General features: G+C 39.6%; 1 protein-coding gene and 1 non-coding gene across 2 annotated transcripts in view; both read left to right on the top strand.

Annotated features, from left to right (window-relative positions):
* Positions 1–13,574, top strand: part of SLC35F1 (solute carrier family 35 member F1) — a 411,149-nt gene that overhangs the window by 32,342 nt on the left and 365,233 nt on the right. The window lies entirely within an intron of this gene.
* TRNAG-GCC lies at positions 5,315–5,386 on the top strand. The gene has a single exon. It is a non-coding gene; the product is annotated as a tRNA-Gly (tRNA).

Genomic DNA, 13,574 nt, shown 5'->3' with positions numbered 1-13,574 from the left:
TTACCACAATGTGCCCACCTGTGGACTTTAAAATTCATCCTGCTGAGCACTTAGTAAGCTTTGGCAATTTGAAAAGGTGTGTTTCTTTTATTTTGAGAAATGTTTCTGTTCTCTGTCTTCTTTGGTTCTGAAACTCTTACTAGCTAGATCAGAACTTTTATAGTTCTAATTCTAAACTTCTCTTACTCATTTTGCATTTTTTTTTTGTCCCTTTGTGGTATCTTTGGGAGAATTTTGGCTTAGTCCAACTTGCTAATTTATTCTAAAGCTAGTATCCATTTTGCTATCCAGTATATACACTGATTTTGCAGTTTCTACAATCACATATTTATTTCCTAAGAATCTCAAGTTATTTTTTCATACAGTCTAGTATTCTTAGATGCAATAGCCTTTCCTATTCATGTGCATGCTCAGTTGCTAAGTCATGTCCTACTCTATGTGACCCCCATGTACTGTAGCCTGCCAAGCTCCATTGTCCATGGAATTTTCTGGGCCAGAACACTGGAGTGGGTTGCCATTTCCTCCTCCAGGGGATCTTGCCCACCCAGGGATCAAACCCACGTCTCCTGCATTGGCAGGCAGATTCTTTACTGCTGAACCACCTGAGAAGCTCTTTGCTGTGCTGTGTTCTGCTTAGTCGCTCAGTCGTGTCTGACTCTTTGCAACCCCATGGACTGTGGCCCGCCAGGCTCCTCTGTCCATGGGAATTCTCCAGGCAAGAATACTGGAGTGGGTTGCCGTGCCTCCAGGGGATCTTCCCAACCCAGGGATCGAACCCAGGTCTCTTGCCTTGAAGGCAGATTCTTTAACTCTCTGAATCACTCAGGAAGCCCAAGAATACTGGAGTGGGTAGCTATTCCCTTCTCCAGAGGATCTTCCTGACCCAGGAATCAAACTGGAGTCTCCTGCATTACAGGCAGATTCTTTATCACCTTGCATTACAGGCAGATTCTTTATCACCTGAGCTACCAGGGAAGCCCAGGAAACCCCATATGAGGGTATTAATTATACAATCAGTTTTCATTACTCACAGTAGTTATGATCTATTAAATTTGCTGTGAATTAGTGAATTAGCAAATACTGAGTTAGTGACTATTGAACCATTGATCCCATGGGAAATACAGCATTAGGTGCTGCCTGTGAGTTTCTGGTCATAACATTTTATTCAACTGTGTAATAGTGAAAGTGAAAGTCGCTCAGTCATGTCCGACTCTTTGCGACCCCATGGACTATAGTCCATGGAATTCTCCAGGTCAGAATACTGGAAAGGGTAGCCTTTCCCTTCTCCAGGGGATCTTCTCAACCCAGGGATTGAACCCAGGTCTCCTGCATTGCAGGTGGATTCTTTACTAGCTGAGCCACAAGGGAAGCCCAGGAATACCAGAGTGGGTAGCCTATCCCTTCTCCAGAGGATCTTCCCCACTCAGGAATCAAACCGGGGTCTCCTGCATTGCAGGCGGTTTCTTTACCAACTGAGCGGATTCTTTACCAACACATGGCCTTTTGTAATGTGTGTTTTTGTTGTAGGCACCTTATTTAATAAACAGTCGGCTTTCTGTGTCGGCAGATGCAGAATTTTAGGATATAGAGGGCTGACTGTTGTAAGTAATTTTATATAAAGGACTTGAGCATAAAAAATGTGAAAACCATGGCACTAAATATGCCCCCAGAAAAGACACCTGTTTACAGTATGAGAACTGAGACAAGAAGGCAGAGTGCTGCCCTGTTTTCACCTTGTTTGAATGTGCGGATCAGACCCGTCAGAAATTTCCCTGCTCCGTGAATGTCCTGATTGACCTTGAAAGTGTGGCGAGTATCGATTTGGGGTTACAAATTAATTTTAGCCAGTAGGTGAATTCACAAGTATGGAAACCACAAATAGTGCAGATCAACTATACTTCTTTCAAAGTCATCTTCTGTTTATTCTATTAAAGTCTATTTCTTTAGATGTTTGAGGTTTCCTTATATTGAGTTTGGTGCCCTGTCTCAGGGGTTGATTTTCTTGAAATATTTGGGAATACTTGTGTGTGCTCATTTTTATATTGGAGATTCTTGGCTTCGCTGTGAATACTCTTACCAGAACCCATCTTCTCTGTTGGGTGAGGGGAGCTGGGGTGTGCTGCCGAGGGGTGGTGTTCATATGCTCCTCTTCTGGAAATGAGGACTTGCTGTTCTTTCTGGCGATGACAGTCTACATCCATCTCCAGTCTGCTGTCCTCATATGATGCCTAGGCCAAGGGGTGGGTAAAGCAGCCACTGCAGCTTGTGGTGGTGGAGTTTTGCAAGGTGGGAGAGCAGGGTGTCCTGGATCGTTCACCAGCTAGTTCCTGAGACACTTTCCTCAGGACTCCCACCTGCCGCCTAGTCTGTCATCTCAGGGCTCTGAGTGTTCCAGAGTTACTCCCACCTTTGCAATTGATGGTTCCTCCATGTGATCTGGGTTGTGGTTTTCCCATCAAGTATGATTCTGTCATTCTTCCTTACTTCTGGATATCCTCAAAATTTCCGTCCGTCAATTCCACCCATTCTTGTTTTCCAGCACTGTTGTGAATTTATTCCTTTTAAAGACAGATTTTCTGATATTTTTAGGAAATGAAGGTGGGAGTAGATAGGCATAAAGTCTTAGTCTGTCATTTTGATCTAATTCCATACTATTCTAATTAGCAAAATAATACAGTTCTTTAAAAAAAAAACAACTTTGTATTTTTCAAATGTTCCAGACAAAAATGTCTCGATTCCAGATTTTAAGGCAGGATTTACATGGAATTCTTTCTTGATGACTTATATAGGCATCTTTGGGCTTCCCGGATGGCTCAGATGGTAAAGAATTCGCCTGCAGTGTGGGAGACCTGAGTCCGATCCCTGGGTTGGAAAGATTCCCCTGGAGGAGGGTATAGCAACCCACTCCAGTATTCTTGCCTGGAGAACCCCCAAGGACAGAGGAGCCTGGCTGCGGTCCATGAGGTCGCAAAGAGTTGGACATGACTGAGCAACCTAAGCACAGCACAGCAGAAGCATATGTGAGAACACATTAGTAGATTCCAGTTTATTATTGTTAATGGTTGTATTTATTATTGTGTGGATTATTTTTATTGTCATAATTATTCAAATATACTTTATTCATCATATTTTCATATGAGTACCTTCTGTGCTGTAACATTTGTATCAAAGCAGTGATGCCAGGCACTTTATGGTTCATTATCTCATTTACTTCTCACAGAGATCCTATAATGCAGTGGTGGGTCACTTTCATTTGGAGGAGAAGGAAGCGGGTTCAGTGACTTTAACTTTCCAGTGGGTCCCAAGAGAGTAGAGATACTGGACCTGACCTACCTGCTCTCTGGTTCCAAGTTCATCCGGATATCACACTCTTAGGGAAGACTGATGCTGCTTCCACGATGCTGATCATCAGTTCTCTGCGCATGTGCTTGTGTGCATGAAAATGAGGATGATGGGAAAGTTATGAGAAATGGGATCTACGTTAGAGGAACCATGTGGTAAACATTTAGGCATATGCTACAGCCTCCTGTTACCGGATTCTTCTCCATGTTAGAAGGAATAACTATTTAAAAACTTCATCTTTCTAAAAACAAATTAATGATCAATTTAGTGTCATTATCAACCATTAAAAAAAAATTCCAAAAAAAAAAAAAAATTCCATCCTAATTTAAGGCATAGCAATCAAACATTTATTTAAGAAAAATAATTCTACCCTCCCCAGGGTTTTTCATTTGAATAAACAGATAGTAAATCAAGAAATACTGCACACAGCAGGCATCTAGCTCCGAACAGCTCAAAAATTCTTCCATCATCTATATTGCAGAAACATAAAGGAGTTACTTAAGGACTGAAGTCAGAAAAATACTGCTGCTTTTATCTGTAGAGATGGTGAGTACTTTAAATAAAAGCAACAAGATCCCAGTTTCTAACCTCCATCTTGAGCTGTTTAAAATCAGAATGAACTCGAATTTAAGAGAAATTTCCTGAGAACATGGCCTGAATATGGCCTCATGTTACAGCTCCTACTGTCTCCACCCTCTAGTTTCTTATGGATCTGATTGGAAGAGTAGAGTTAGGTCTCCACACGTGCTTTGAAGATGCAATTTCCTGTCTGTGGGCCACTGAAGCATTTTAGATACTAGTTCAATTATCCATGAAATAAAATTTAAATATGTCTATGGAAATTAGGCCTTGGTTATCAAGCAAGCCTCAAAAATATTCTGTAACTTTCTTATCTCTTCAACTTTTTTTTCTTGGTGGAGTTAGACGAGAAGATGATTTGTTGAAATTCAAAGGTTCTTATCCCTGCCATGGGCTACCCACTGCAATATTCTGGCCTGGAGAATTCCATGGACTTGTATAGTCCATGGGGTCACAAAGAGTCGGACACGACTGAGCGAATTTCACTTCACTTCACTTTATCTCTGCCAAATACTAACTTCTAATCTGTTAGTCTAAGTCATCTGAGAAGCATTATGGAGAAAAAAATCTCACTGACATTAAGTTGGATGTCTGTTTTATAGGAGCAGAAGAAAATGTCAGCTCTCGTGATTTTGGTTAATACCACACGAGAAGAGGTTTACATTAATAACTGAGTCTCACTCTTCTAAATCTGAGCTTGTTCTGACAGAAGCTGTAGTTTCTCCTGGTAAACTTTTGAGTGTTGCTTCCAGTCAGGACTCCCCTGCTGCCGGCCTCCTCATCCATCCTGCATGGAGACCCCCACCCTTGGCTGCCCTGGCGTTCACCCAACTGGAGGAGCAGCGTCCTGGCAGGTCATGAAGGCTTCTGATAAGCTCCAGCCTGTTCCTGCAGCTTGGCCAACTAGTGAGGAGTGGAATGCACAATGAATCTATCCCTCAGTAATGGTCAACTGAGAAGGTCCCAGAACACTGGTTCTTGGGCCCACACTGTGGCAGACTTGAGTATGATGGCTTTGCCATGTCGCGCAGAGTTCTTTTCCTACCTGAGATTTATCCACATCACCAGGTGGCTTTGTTTACCTGGATTTCAATACCAACTTATGAATACTGCGCTCACACTTCCCTTTCTTCTCCACCCTCAGGCCCTTGACCTACTATGTTAGACAGCTTTTGCCCTTAAAATGGATTTTCTTCTGCAGGCAAGTCTCCACTGTCCTTTCTACACCCTGGTGTCCTCCCTTCTCCTTCCAGAGTTCTGCCAGATGTGGCTGTACCTGCCTGAACATGACATGGAGACATGTATCAAGTGTGTTCCCGCCTCCCCCAGGAAGACTTTTTAGCCCTAATGTCAACCAGTGGGTGCAAATAGGTACCTTAAAGAGCAAGGAGCTTCCCTGGTGGCTCAGGTGGTAAAGAATCTGCCTGCCATGCAGGAGACCTAGGTTCGATCCCTGGGTGGGGAAGATACCCTGCAGAATGGAACGGCAACCCACTCCATTAGTCTTGCCTGGAGAATACCATGGACAGAAGAGCCCGCTGGGCTACAGTCCATGGGGTCGCAAAGAGTCAGACACGACTGAGTGACTAACACCTTAGCTCTGCTTCTCAGATCTGAGTCTCATGTCAGCCTAGCCAAGTGCTGTGTATAATTTTTCCATTTGTTTCTTTTCCTCAGGAGCTCTTTCTCTGGTATTTTTATGGTTAAACAGCAAGTTATAGTACACCGAGTTTACGTAGGTGTTCTGGATCTGAATCTCCATAATGCCCAACTCATCTGTGAAATTTTCTGACACTCATTGAACGTTACTCAAAGATTAGAACACAGAGGACCTTCATCTCGATAAATTTCCTGCAACGTGCCAGTTAGAATGGACCTAAGGTGTATAAACCCAAGGGCAGGCACAGTGGTAAAGAATCCTCCAACATTGCAGGAGATGCAAGAGACCCAGGTTCATTTCCTGGGTCAGGAAGATTCCCTGGAGAAGGAAATGGCTACCTATTCCAGTATTCTTGCCTGGAAAATCCCATGGACAGAGGACCCTGGTTGGTTACAGTCCATGGGGTTGCAAAGAGTTGGACACGACTGAGTACACACACATACACGAAGTGTATAAACCTGGAAAAATACCATACTGTGATGTTTATGGAAGAGGAAAAGAAGTAGGGAGGAGGTGATTTTTAAAGTGACTGAATGTTTATGCGTATGCTCACATTATTTTCCTTTTCTACTTTTAAGTTAGGAGAATTCTCTCTTTCAATGAGCTCACAGAGGCAAGCCCAAGCATGCTCAGTGGGTACAGGTCATCATGTCAGTGTTGCCTTGGTGGGGCAAAGGGACAGAGGGACCTGACACGGTTCCCGAAGCTCAGGATGCAGCCCAGCACCAAAGTGTGAATGAGTGAAGAGGAATGAGCATGTACCTTCAGGCCAGACCAGACCAGGAGCACATGGTGCGGGCTCCTTTAGGTCGGCCTTTTCCCTGTATCTGCTGATTGAAGAGCCCTACTGGGAAACGGCCACGGCAGTTTAACCAAGTGAGCAATGGCATGGAGGATGTATGCAAGGAAATCATTTTTCATTTCAAAACGAGTGTAGTCGGAGGAGAGAAATACATAAGGGTCAAGAGCTCTTTCTTAGGCTCATTGCTTTTGATCTCGCATACATCCATTTGCTGAATACCCAGAGGGACAAAAAAGGAGTTAGCCTCTGTCACCCATCAGAACGCACTAGGCAGTTGCTGATGAAGTGTTGGTTGAGGATGGAGTTTTATCTCTGAGGCTCACTGGGGATCTTTCATCTATACTAAGACACTATTTATTGCCTTTGTGGTTTTTTTAGATTATGTTTCCGCCCTTGAAACTTTTCCTAGAAATACAATAATGGCAATTTGCATTTGTACCCATATGGTGCTCACTGAGCTGAAATTCAAATTTGATTGCTGGTCACAGTTTGTCTCCTTCAGTCTTTTTAAGGCTTGGTGGTCACATGTTGGCTATGCTGTTCCTGTTTGGTTTGAAGAATCTAGACGTATCTTTCTGATTTATAAATTCCATATTAAAGGAAGTGTTTTCTAAAGCAAAAGCTCTAGTACCTCTTGAGGGAAAATCCGTATTTAGAATCAATTATTTTTAGGCTTTTATGCTGCAGATGAGAAAACGTATTAGAAAGATGTTTTGCTGTTTTAAAACATGTAGGAGCAAATCAGTCTCACCACATTGTTTAAATTCAGGGTAAAGCTATAGCTGTTTTCATCCCTCTTCTATTTCTATAATCAAGGTAAGAAGGTTTATAGAATAGAAGTAATGTCCTTGATGAAACCCTAAAGTCTAAACCAGTCAACAACAGTAGCAAAAGCAGCAACATCTACTACGATAATGACCCTTCAAATAAACCGGAAATCATAGGAGGTCAAGGGCGGTTCATCTGGTTGTGAAATGAATCTTTGTCTTTAAACCAATGACTTTTATTTCTTTCTTTCAGTATTGTTTGCCTTTATTGAGTCGATTTCCAATAATGCAATTACCATTTTTTTTAACTTTTATGTTGTGTGTATTTTTTTTTCAGTAGACAGCATTGTACATCTTAAAAAAATTTTTTTTTAACACCAAAACCATTTTGTATTGGGGTGTAGCCGATTAACAATGTTGTGATAGTTTCAGGTAAACAGCAAAGGGACTCAGCCATACATACACGTGTATCCATTCTCCCCTGAACCCCCTCTCATCCAGGCTGGCACATAACACTGAGCAGAGTTCCATGTGCTACACAATAGATTTTTGTTGGTTATCCATTTGAAATATTGCAATGTGTACATGACCTTCCCAAAGTCCCTAACTCTCCTTCCCCTGCGGCAACCATAAGTTCATTTTCTAAGTCTGTGTGTCTCTGTTTTGTAAATAAGTTCATTTGTGTCATTTCTTTTTAGATTCTACATATGAGGGACGTCATATGATATTTCTCCTTCTCTGAGTGACTGACTTCAATCAGTATGACACTTTCTAGGTCCATCCATGTTGCTGCAGATGGCAATATTTCATTCTTTTTAATGGCTGAGTAATATTCCACTGTATTAATATATATGTATGTATATATATATATACCACATCTTCTTTATCCATGTCTTGGCTATTGTAAACAGTGCTGCAATGAACACTGGGGTGCATGTATACTTTTGGGCCATGTTTTTCCCTGGATATATGCCCAGGAGTGGGATTGCAGGGTCATATGGTAGCTCTGTTTCTAGCTTTTTAAGGAACCTCCATACTGTTTTCCACAGCACCAATTTACAGTCCCACCAACAGTGCAGGAGGGTTCCCTTCTCTCCACACCCTTTCTAGTATTTGTTGTTTTTGGACTTTTTTGATGATAGCTGTTGTGACTGGTGTGAGGTGATACCTCATTGTAGTTTTGATTTGTATTTCTCTAATAACTAGTGATGTTGAACATCTTTTCATGTGCCTATTGGCCATCTGTATATCCTGTTTGGAGAAATGTCTATTCAAGTCTTCTGCCCAGTTTTTGAGTTGGTTGTTTGTTTTTATGCTATTAAGCATTGTAAGCTCTTTGTAAATTTTTCGAAACTAATCCCTTATCCATCACATCATTTGCAAATATTTTCTCCCAATCTGTGGGCTGTCTTTTCATTTTGTTTATTGTTTCTTTTGCTGTGCAAAAGCTTTTGAGTTTAAGTAGGACACGACTGAGCGACTTAACTTTCATTTTTCACTTTCATGCATTGAAGAAGGAAATGGCAACCCACTCCAGTGTTCTTGCCTGGAGAATCCCAGGGATGGCAGAGCCTGGTGGGCTGCCGTCTATGGGGTCGCACAGAGTTGGACACGACTGAAGTGACGTAGCAGCAGCAGCAGCAGCAGGTCCCATTTGTTTATGTTTGCTTTTATTTCCATTATTCTGGGAGATGGATCAGAAAAGATTTGCTGTGATTTATATCAGAGAGTGTTCTGCCTATGTTTTCCTCTAGGAATTTTATAGTGTCTGGTCTCACATTTAAATCTTTAACCTGTTTTGAGCTTATTTTTGTATTGGAGTTAAGGAATGATCTAATTTCATTTTTTTTACATGTGCCTGTTCAGTTTTCCCAGCACCATTTGTTGAAGAGACTGTTTTTCCAACATTGTATAGTCTTGCCTTCTCTGACATAGATTAATTGTCCATAGCTGCATGGGTTTATTTCTGGGTTTTCTATCCTGTCCTGTTGATCTATATTTCTATTTTTGTGCCAACACCTACTGTTTTGATGATTGTAGCTTTGTAGTATAGGCTGAAAGCAGGAAGCCCATATCCTCTAGCTTCTCTTTTCTTTTTCAAGATTGCTTTGGCTTTCAGAGTCTTTTGTGTCTCCATACAGATTTTGAGATTTTTTTGTTCTAGTTCTGTGAAAAATACCATTGGTAATTTGGTTGGGATTGCATTGAATCTGTAGATTGCCTTGGGTAGTATAGTCATTTTGACAATATAGATTCTTCCAACCCACGAACATGGTATATCTTTCCATCTGTTTGTGTCTTCTTTGACTTCTTTCATCAGCATATTACAGCTTTTGGAGTACAGGTCTTTTGTCTTTTGTCTCCTTAGGTAGGTTTATTCCTAGGTATCTTTTTTTTTTTTTTTTTTTTGATGCAGTGGTAAATGGAATTGCTTCTTGAGTTTCTCTTTCTGATCTTTCGTTGTTAGTATATAGAAATGCAACAGATTTCTGTGTATTAATTTAACCTGCAACTCTACCAAATTCACTGATGAGTTCTAGTAATTTTCTGGTAGCATGTTTAGGATCTTCTAGGTATAGTATCATGTCACTGCAACAGATTAGCTTTTGATTCAGAAACAAATTCCTTCCATGGAATGAATTGTTCAGGTACCACTGAAGATTTAAACAACCTATATTTAAACAATCATATATATACTTAACCCTATTTCTTGTTTACCTGAGGCTTTTCTGAATGAAAACAGACTTCTTTTTTCAACTGGAATCCCCATCCATATCTAGAAAATACTCATGAAATTAACATTCCTCAGTCGTTATTGGTAATCCTCTAGGAGTCAGCTAAGCAGATTTTCTTCTTCATCATCTTATTATTTGCAAAATAGTTACCTTGTATTTGAATTCCTACTGTGTGCCAAGCATACCTCTTTCTCAGGATCATAAGCATCAAGGAGAAGAATAAAGTAACAGAAAGGCCAGTGCAGGCCTATTTAATACAAATTATCATTTAGTCCTCTCTACAACACTTTGAAGTATCATCTTTTTACAGACATTGACACTTGCCATCGGAACCTGGTCACTTATTTACAATTACACAGCTAGAGAGTGTGTGGTAAGGATTTGAACTCAAGTTTCACTTACAACCAAGTCCTTTTACTCCTTATGGAACTTGGATCTAATTGTGTTGTTACTATGAATTATGTGAATATTATAAACTTAAATATAGTAAATATTCAGGGGAAAAAAAACAGGTTTTTTTGTGTATGTGTAGTCAAAAGATCAGAGCCAGTTTGATACAGAATCTTTTGACTCTGAGGATGTTCATAACTTCATGTTTGTGAATTTCAATCTTTAATAACTAACACCAGTTAATTTTAGTCTTTTCTAGAAGCAACCTCTATTCTACTCAGAACAGCTCATTTCATTTTTCAGCTTATTTTTATTTTACTGAAATTAATTTCATTGGCTCACTTATATTTGGTGTAATTTTTAAAACAATGATTTAATAATATATTATTCAGCTTTTTTCTTTTTTCTATATTAAGATGATAATGATTATAGCTTCTATCATTGAAGTATAAGCCCAAGTTTCTTGGTAAAATGCTGTCATGAATGAGGTTTTAATAGGAAGATTTAATTCTTCTGTCAATGGTTAGCCATTGCCAGTTTCACGCTGGTTATTTCTACTAAATCTGATTTTTCAAGATCATTGTCACTAGCAAGATGACATGTGTGACTGAAGCTATGGTAAATTTTATTTTAAGCCACTTATTCTTACCAGTAATGTATTCATTTAGAAATGAATAGAAACCTGATAGTTTTTATTTCTTTCTTAGTTAATCCATGATTGAAATTTGATTTTATGATTAAAGTTTGTCTCATCACAAATTGTCCTTTGTCAAAATGCCCTGCCAGTCTCAAATTCTTTTAATTTTAGCACAATCAATAGTCAAGTGCCTCTGAGACAACTTTTCCTATCAAATGCACCAATCTTGTTATTGATCCATTTTTGGATTGAGTCCTGTAGATCCTGTTAATGGATTTCTAAAATACAGGGTACTTTATTTCACATTCCATTTGAAGGTGCATTGTGTATCTCTAACCAAATTATTTAGTAGATCTTAATAGCTGATTTATATTTCATGTTGGGACCAGATTTGTGGAGGTAGCCCAAACCATATTTTTCTGAACCAATTTAAAAGTGGTTGTAGTTTTCTAATATATTAATTTGCTATTGTCTGCAATGAATTGGAGCTTACAAATTGGAATTTAGGTAAGTGACACAGCTATCTCCTCTACCTGAACTAGATATATAATATTATCAGATGCACTGGTAGCATTCTGTACTCTCTCACTGGATTGTAAAAATATCTGAAAAAAATGTAATGTCATGGACAATTGAACAGATGAATTAATACCACTTCTTCACACTTGATCTTAGCCAAAAGGCCAAGAAGGGATTAATAATACCACTTCTTAAGCTGGTAAAGAATCTGCCTGAAATGCAGGAGATCTGGGTTCAATCCCTGGGTTAGGAAGATCCCCTGGAGAAGGGAATGGCCACCCACTCCAGTATTCTTGCCTGGAGAATTCCGTGGACAGAGGAGCCTGGCAGGCTCATAGGGTTGCGAAGAGTTGAACAGAACTGAGTGACTAATACTTTCACTTTCTTTTATTCAAGTCTATGGACATTGATGTCAATGTGAAATTTTGTGTAATCGCCTTTATGGGTTTAAGCATACATTGATGGTAGATCAGAGATCATTGAAATCATCTTGTAATGGAAATTGCCTAAATCCTAATGAAAAGAGTTGGCTCTATTTTGAATGTTCTGCCAAGGAAAAACCTTTTCATTTGATTGTGGCAGTGAACACAACGACTACTAACCAGCATCAAACCAAATGAAAGCTCTCCATATTTGCAGGTCTAAAAATGTTGTTAAGCCTCAGTTGTGTCAGTCAGAGCAATGCTGGTACTGGAAGAAGTTCCTTTAGATTTACATCACTTCTTGTCATCACATCTTGCTCTGGTTGTTCCCCTTTTTGCTTCCTTTTCTTGTGGTCTGATACACATAAATCTGAAATAAAGATGGTATTTCCAACTTTATAAGCATTGGTCATGGAAGCACAGACTCTGGCAACAATACCTCCATGAGAATGTTCCTTCACCATCCATAGATGATGTCTCTTCATGGAGATGTGAAGTCTAGCTTTGCAGGTATGAGAAATACACTAAAAATGGATGATTTCATTGCTGTTTATTTTTGAAGATAAGTAGCCATCACAACACAATTTTCAGCAATTATATTTGATAGTCTTGTTGTTCTATATTTGTGCTTGCTATTCAGACACAAAACATGAGCAATTATGATGAATTTTTTCTATAATTGAACTTTGACCAGTTTTCCTATTGGTTATCACTTTGCTTCCTGTCTACTGTCTGTATATATTATTGGCCATTTAAAGACCATTAAAAAGGAAATTATAAAGGATCTGGGTGAGAGAAGGGACAAATCATCTCTGAGGACAAAGTTATGAGAGTAAATATCCTACTTCATTGTCAAATGTAGCATAAATTCTGTTGTTGGGCTCAGAAATTCAGAGCTATGCTATAATTGGAAAATGCTATGAATAGCTGGAAAGTTCAAAATGTAATGAACAAAAAAAACACAGTAAAATTTAACATCCTGACAAACTGGTTGTTATTTTTGTTTTATTTTCTTTAAAAAGTTTTCAACTTTTGAGATCCACCTCTTCTAGCACCGAGACACACACACACGGTGAGAATATATTCTAAACGTAAGCACATGATAAGTATTTGTTGATTTGTTTCAACTTATTTTACTGCCATTTTATGGATGCATCTGTTCTGGAGAGAGAATGCCTGCATACAAACAAGGCAAATTTAACTAAACTTTACAGGATTCCAGCTTTAAGGAGTAATTTGTAAGTGGTTTTTGAGATGTGATTCTTATTTCTGTTTGAAGCTGTTCCTACTCTTAATCTCAATTACACTGTCTAATCTGAGTGTTTTTACAGTACTTCTAAATGGTCTGGATTCTTGCATAAATGTAGCTGAAACTGGCTTTGATGAGGTACAGCAGATTTGCAGCAGGTTGGAAGGGAATGCAGAGAAATCTCTCTTGGCAGAGAGTGTGGGCAAGCTGCCAGGGCTCCGGGGGCCAGCGCGGTTCCCATCCACGGGTCATCTGGCACTTGCCCAGTCTCAGTCAGGGTATGTTACTGCCTCTCCTTAAGGCACGTATAGATGGGGTTGGCCCTGTTTGGAAAGATCTGCTACAATAGAGGGTGTATTTCTCCTTGTTTTAATTATTTTTTTCACATACAATCACAAATCTACTACTGTTTATTTAGTACTTGCTACATACATTATGTGAGTTATCCTCATAAAATCCCACAAGGTAGGCA

This window comes from Cervus elaphus, chromosome 28 (assembly GCF_910594005.1).
Source record: "Cervus elaphus chromosome 28, mCerEla1.1, whole genome shotgun sequence".
NCBI classification, from domain to species: domain Eukaryota; kingdom Metazoa; phylum Chordata; class Mammalia; order Artiodactyla; family Cervidae; genus Cervus; species Cervus elaphus.
Note: the sequence above shows the minus strand (reverse complement) of the source record. Positions and strands in the feature narration are given on the sequence as shown.